The following is a 7739-nucleotide window of genomic DNA, read 5'->3' as shown; positions in this document are numbered from 1 at the left end:
TATATATATATATACATACATTGATATATACAGTATATAATTTATATTTATTTATTTTGCAGTTTTTGTTTACATGTTAAAGGTGTTTTAATGAATATACATGCATGTTTAACACATATAGATTCCTTTCTTTCATGAAGACAAGAATATAAGTTGGTGTATTACCTGATTCTGATGACTTGCATTGATTGGAATCAGACAGTAGTGATGATAACGTCCTCGTTTTCAAATGGAGGAGAAAAAAAGTTCCTCCTTTCTGTCTAATACCACATGAAAGTGGTTGGTTTTTGGTATCTTATTTGTCCAGCTTCCATATTCGTTTTTATACACTTTACAAGAAATACATTGGCGGCAAACTCCGTAGCTTGCTAGCTTGTTTGCGCTGGCTTTCGGAGACTCTTATTTTGAAAGCGCAGGCGCGATGGAGCGGCACTTTTATTGTGAAGACAGGAACTGTGCAGTCAGTCTTTAGGCTTTTGACGGGATGTACGGTTAAAATAAAAAAAGGATCTTTTTTCCTTCACATTTTTGATTGATTGATTGGAACTTTTATTAGTAGATTGCACAGTACAGTACATATTCCGTACAATTGACCACTAAATGGTAACACCCGAATACGTTTTTCAACTTGTTTAAGTCAGGTCATGTGACTGCCTGGCTCTGTTTGATTGGTCCAACGTCACCAGTGACTTCATCTGATTGGTGGAACGGAGTGAACGTCACCAGTAACGCAGGCACTTTGAAGGTCTGTTTGACAGACCAAAACAAACAAAGCGTGCATTAACAGATCGATAAAAATTAGTAGCGAGTAGCGAGCTGAATGTAGATAAAAGTAGCGGAGTAAAAGTAGCGGAGTAAAAGTAGCGTTTCTTCTCTATAAATATACTCAAGTAAAAGTAAAAGTATGTTGCATTAAAACTACTCTTAGAAGTACAATTTATCCCAAAAGTTACTCAAGTAGATGTAACGGAGTAAATGTAGCGCGTTACTACCCACCTCTGGTTGGCTACTTGATGGATGTGGTCAGCCAACCAGTGTAGCCAGTTTCCATGAAATAGTCTGATCCATTTTGTCAGTTAAACAAGGGGTTCTTGGGGCCCAACTTTACCACTGCACAAATATTAGCAGTGAATTAGTATGTTTCCCCTGATTTTAATCATAGGGTTATTCAATAATTATGTCCAACCCATTTACAGTTTACAATTGTGTAAAATGGTATGAAACCAAGTGTTAATCTCAAAGATTATTTCTTTTTTCTTCTTTCTCTGGGTTAGCCAACCAGTGTAGCCGGTTTCCATGAAATAGTCTGATCCATTTTGTCAGTTTAACAAGGGGTTCTTAACCTCGATCTTCCGGGCCCAACTCGTCCACTGCACAAATATTAGTAGTGAATTAGTCATTTACCCTTGATTTTAATCATAGGCTTATTCAATAATTATATCCAACCTATTTACAGTTACAACCGTGTAAAGTGATATGAAACCATGTGTTAATCCCAAAGATTATTATTTATTTTTTCTTTGTGGTTAGCCAACCAGTGTAGCCGGTTTCCATGAAATAGTCTGATCCATTTTGTCAGTTAAACATGGGGTTCTTAACCTCGATCTTCGGGGCCCAACTCGTCCACTGAATTAGTAGTGAATTAGGCTCCAGCGCCCCCCGCGACCCCGAAGGGAATAAGCGGTAAAAAATGGATGGATAGATGGATAGTAATTTACCCTTGATTTTAATCATAGGCTTATTCAATAATCATATCCAACCTATTTACAGTTACAACCGTGTAAAGTGATATGAAACCATGTGTTAATCCCAAAGATTATTATTATTTTTTTCTTCTTTCTCTGGCTAACTGTGGTTAGCCAACCAGTGTAGCCGGTTTCCATGAAATAGTCTGATCCATTTTGTCAGTTAAACAAGGGGTTCTTAACCTCGATCTCGGGCCCCAACTTTTCCACTGCACAAATATTAGCAGTGAATTAGTATTTTACCCTTGATTTTTTAATCATAGGCTTATTCAATAATTATATCCAACCTATTTACAGTTTACAACCGTGTACAATGATATGAAACCGTGTGTTAATCCCAAAGATTATTTATTTTTTCCTCTTTCTCTGGCTAACCACATCCATTGTTGTTAGCCAACCAGTGTAGCCGGTTTCCATGAAATAGTCTGATCCATTTTGTCAGTTAAAAAGGGGTTCTTAACCTCGATCTCGGGGCCCAACTTTTCGACTGCTCAAATATTAGCAGGGAATTAGTATTTTACCCTTGATTTTTTAATCATAGGCTTATTCAATAATCATATCCAACCTATTTACAGTTTACAACCGTTTAAAGTGATATGAAGCCATGTGTTAATCCCAAAGATTATTATTTATTTTTTCCTCTTTCTCTGGCTAACCACATCCATTGTTGTTAGCCAACCAGTGTAGCTGGTTTCCATGAAATAGTCTGATCCATTTTTTCAACAAGGGGTTCTTAACCTCGATCTTCGGGGCCCAACTCGTCCACTGCACAAATATTAGTAGTGAATTAGTAATTTACCCTTGATTTTAGGCTTATTCAATAATTATACCCAACCTATTTACAGTTACAACCGTGTAAAGTGATATGAAACCATGTGTTAATCCCAAAGATTATTTATTTTTTCTTCTTTCGCGCTCTCTCTTGGTTCTAGGGGAGGGCGGTTGCAAGTCTTGTGGTTTCTGTATTGGAACATGTGTATATGTGCTTATCGTGGCTATCAAGTTTTTCCCTGGCCCCAAATTGAGCCCCACCCCATAAGAGCCTAGTCTGGGATTGCCTCTTTTTTTTACACCCCCCCTCCGCGTCCACCTTTTCCCACCTTTTACAGGGCACCGCCTAGTGGCGACCCATCAGCGTTCCTGTTCTGTCTACCTTGTCTACCCCTTGAACAGGTCTGCGCTGAAAATGTAATTTTGTTGTACTTAAGTGCAAAGACAATAAAGTTATATCCTATATTTATTTAACACACAAACCTAAGGCTTAGGTCAGGCTGATTAGAAAAACAAGTACTAACTAAATATACTGCATGAGAAGGGACTCATAACTAATACAAAATACATGTACATACAATTATGTTGTGCTAAAATAAATAAACTAAATTAATAATGATAGTATTTCTTGACTAAACTGTCGAGGACATAAAGTATGTACGTTAATACAGCTTCACCAATTTAGTCCTAATTTTTGCGCTTAAGAAACTTCTCTATTACTTCTTCTGTTTGTTCGATATTGTCATTACTTCCACAAGTGGTGGAAAAGTGTATTACAATCGCGGTCCATATGGAACACAGCTGAGAAACATTTTTTTTCTAGGGGATGCTCACGGCCCAACAATGACCCTAAGGTTAAGAAACACTGAGTTAAACCATGTTTGTAAATGTATTATATTATAGTTATGAAACCAATACAATATGCATGTGTTATACATAGTAGAAGAAAAAACATCCTGCATGTCAGTTTTGTACGACATGTCTTCTTACATTACGCCTTTTAGCCATAAAAGGCCACTGAGGCGCACTTTGGATACCACAGCTCTGCTGTAATGGTTAGCTGTAATTAAAGCACACAATTATTTACCTTACACAGTGTTGCCAACTCCTCATTAAGGAAAGTATAACTATTGGCTGTCCTAAAACCCACGAGAAGTCGGGAGATTATGTAAACCACCTCATTTGCATAATCAATTACAATGGACACTGTAGAGGAATAAAATTGTGGAAGAGATAAAAAGTAAGTTTTAAAAATGCTATTATGGAATTAATTTAAAAAAAAAACAATTTTTTATGCGTTGTTAAATGTTAGAGTGTCAAATTTGATCAAAAACTGAAGGATTGTGATGTTCACGGACAAACCAAATATATTGACTGGCTCATTAACATGAACAGATTGGGACATTGCAGGGATTTATTTTAAGTGTGACAGGGAAAAAACATTTACATCTCACTCTATAAACCAAGGTTGAAACCGCGACAGCTTCGCGCATTTTATTTGCAGTCTGCATGCAGAGGGGTGTTTGTCTTCTCTGTGCTCTGGCTGCAGCTGGGACTGCTGCGTGAGGCCGCTATCAACCCGCCTGCCTGCATGAGGAGGGGCTTACGGAAGCACCCGCTGCTCGTTGAAGACATTAAGTGTGTTTATCTCTCCCCAAAAATATCCAAAAAAGTTGCTAGAACTGCTGCTAACTGCTTTTGGTGAAAAAAGTCACTAAGAGGAGATGGAAAGTCACCAGATTTAGCGAGAAATAAGCAAGGTTGGAAATACGGACCTTGAGATACTTGAGACAATGAACAGCATCAGGCACAGTGAAGATGGCTCTGTCACGTGAGGTGCGCATGGTGATGCGGGGGTTTGTTCTCCCAAGATGCAAGGGACGAATCCGGACAGGACTTGCAGGTAATAACTTGATTTAATAATAAAATAACACAAAACTGGTACAAAACAGAAAACAAACCGACAGGAAAAGGTGCCGAACGCACTGGAAGCTAAGGCTAACACTTAGCACAAACTATGGAACTTAGCTGAGTCTAGGAAACAAGAACGAACTTACGTGGCAGTCGCGTGATGCAAAAACAAAGAAAGCAGCACGAGTGATGAACAAAGGTGGGCTTAAATAGCGTCTGTGATTACAACAGGTGCGCGTCAGAAACACAATCGGCAGGTGGAATTAATATGTAACTATGGTAACCAACTCAAAGGTGCACAGACAGGAACAAAATGAGTCCAAGACTAACAGAAAACCCAAACAGAAATATGATCCGGGCAGCGGATCATAACAGTACCCCCCCTTAAGGGACAGATTCCAGATGTCCGCTGGAAAAACTAAAACCCACCAACTACACAACAGTTCAAGAGTCAAGGGAGGGCGGAGGGAGGTCTTGGCGGAGGGTTGCCAGGCCACGTGTCCCCGAATCCACCGGGGACGAGTCAGGTGGCGGCGGCGAATGGAATGCCGCTGCCGCAGGCGAGGCGGACGACCACGGAAAGGCCACATTCGTGGCTGACGAGGTGGGCGGGAGTGACGCCAGAACTTCAGCAGTCTTTGAGTCTTACGCCCAATTCGTGGGCGTACAAGAATTAACCCCTGAGAGGGCTGCATGCCGGTGTCTGATGGCTGTTTGCGCAGCTGGCCAGCCCGAGGTCGTGGAGGCAACAACGCTGGCGACGAGGAGGGTGGCGGCGCCGTGGGAAGGCCCGCCGGAGACGAGGAAGGAGCAGACGTCGGCGTGGAAGCGGCAGGCATCATCATCGAGGTAGGCGAGGCCGCAGCAGGAGTCGACGTCGCCGCCGTGGAAGCAGGAGGAGCAGACGTCGCCGCCGTGGAAGCAGGAGGAGCAGACGTCGCCGCCGTGGAAGCAGGAGGAGCAGACGTCGCCGCCGTGGAAGCAGGAGGAGCAGACGTCGCCGCCGTGGAAGCAGGAGAAGCAGACGTCGCCGCCGTGGAAGCAGGAGGAGCAGACGTCGCCGCCGTGGAAGCAGGAGGAGCAGACGTCGCCGCCGTGGAAGCAGGAGGAGCAGACGTCGCCGCCGTGGAAGCAGGAGGAGCAGACGTCGCCGCCGTGGAAGCAGGAGGAGCAGACGTCGCCGCCGTGGAAGCAGGAGGAGCAGACGTCGCCGCCGTGGAAGCAGGAGGAGCAGACGTCGTCGCCGTGGAAGCAGGAGGAGCAGACGTCGTCGCCGTGGAAGCAGGGGATGCAAGAGCAGTCGTCGCCGTGGAAGCAGGAGCAGTCATCGCCGTGGAAGCAGGAGCAGTCGTCGCCGTGGAAGCAGGAGCAGTCGTCGCCGTGGAAGCAGGAGCAGTCGTCGCCGTGGAAGCAGGAGCAGTCGTCGCCGTGGAAGCGGGTACCGGAGCTCGCCTGGGAGCGGGTACCGGAGCTCGCCTGGGAGCGGGTACCGGAGCTCGCCTGGGAGCGGGTACCGGAGCTCGCCTGGGAGCGGGTACCGGAGCTCGCCTGAGAGCGGGTACCGGAGCGGGTACCAAAGCTTGCCTTAGAGCTAGCCTGGGGGCAGGTGCTGGTGCGGAAACCAGACTAGGGGCAGGTGCTGGTGCGGAAACCAGCCTAGGGGCAGGTGCGGAAACCAGCCTAGGGGCAGGTGCGGAAACCAGCCTAGGGGCAGGTGCTGAAACCAGCCTAGGGGCAGGTGGGGAAACCAGCCTAGGGGCAGGTGCTGGTGCGGAAACCAGCCTAGGGGCAGGTGCTGGTGCGGAAACCAGCCTAGGGGCAGGTGCTGGTGCGGAAACCAGCCTAGGGGCAGGTGCTGAAACCAGCCTAGGGGCAGGTGCGGAAACCAGCCTAGGGGCAGGTGCGGAAACCAGCCTAGGGGCAGGTGCTGGTGCGGAAACCAGCCTAGGGGCAGGTGCTGGTGCGGAAACCAGCCTAGGGGCAGGTGCTGGTGCGGAAACCAGCCTAGGGGCAGGTGCTAGCCGTGACTTAGGCAGAGGTGGCCTGGCTGGAGGTTGTGGCTTGGCTGGGCGCAGCTGTGCTACCCCAGCAGCACAGCTCCCAGCACTAGCCCCCCCCCCCTCAAGAAGCGGATACCAGATGCGCTCCCTGTGGTCTGGAATCGTCTTCAGTGGTGGGTGGAGGGAGGTCAGGAGGGGGGTAGACTTCTCCCCTCTCACTTGTCCAACAAGTCCATTTCTGGTTGCATTAGTCACTGGGGGCGGAACTAAAGTCACTGGAGACGGTGCTTGGAAAACAGGAGACTGAGATTGAAAAAAATCTAAATTTAGAAAAAAATTTCTCATAAGGATTACTTCTAGAAACAAAGTCCTTAGTGGGGGGCTGACAGAGGGAGTAAACAGAATCTAAAAAAAATATCTTGGTCTCTGACGTCATCACTAGTGGGCGGGATGACGTCATCACAAGTATGCAGCGTAATGTCAACAGCGCGGGTCTCCCTCTGGCTCACAGCCCAGTTGGAAAATTGTTTGGCACAAACTTCAATGGATTTACCAAACATCAGAGGGGAAGACTGGGCTGCTCTTGGCGTGCTGTTGTCCGGAAGAGGAGTTTTCGGGAGCGACGCGTCTTGAAGACGAGGCGAAGACTCCTTGCCGTCCGATGCGGGAGTACGACGTGCTGCTTTCTTTCTGTCACGTGTGGTGCGCATGGTGATGCGGGGGTTTGTTCTCCCAAGATGCAAGGGACGAATCCGGACAGGACTTGCAGGTAATAACTTGATTTAATAATAAAATAACACAAAACTGGTACAAAACAGAAAACAAACCGACAGGAAAAGGTGCCGAACGCACTGGAAGCTAAGGCTAACACTTAGCACACACTATGGAACTTAGCTGAGTCTAGGAAACAAGAACGAACTTACGTGGCAGGATGCAAAAACAAAGAAAGCAGCACGAGTGATGAACAAAGGTGGGCTTAAATAGCGTCTGTGATTACAACAGGTGCGCGTCAGAAACACAAGCGGCAGGTGGAATTAATATGTAACTATGGTAACCAACTCAAAGGTGCACAGACAGGAACAAAATGAGTCCAAGACTAACAGAAAACCCAAACAGAAATATGATCCGGGCAGCGGATCATAACAGGCTCATTTCATTTGTGTATATATATATATATATATATATATATATATATATATATATATATATATATATATATATATATATATATATATATATATTAAAAAAATAATTTCAGAATAAAGGTGGAACGTTATCGTTAGCTATTAGCCTTGGACGAAAAGACTGCACC

The sequence above is a fragment of the Nerophis lumbriciformis genome, linkage group LG03, assembly GCF_033978685.3.
Source record: "Nerophis lumbriciformis linkage group LG03, RoL_Nlum_v2.1, whole genome shotgun sequence".
In the NCBI taxonomy this organism is placed as follows: Eukaryota; Metazoa; Chordata; class Actinopteri; order Syngnathiformes; family Syngnathidae; genus Nerophis; species Nerophis lumbriciformis.
This window is presented reverse-complemented; position numbering follows the sequence as displayed.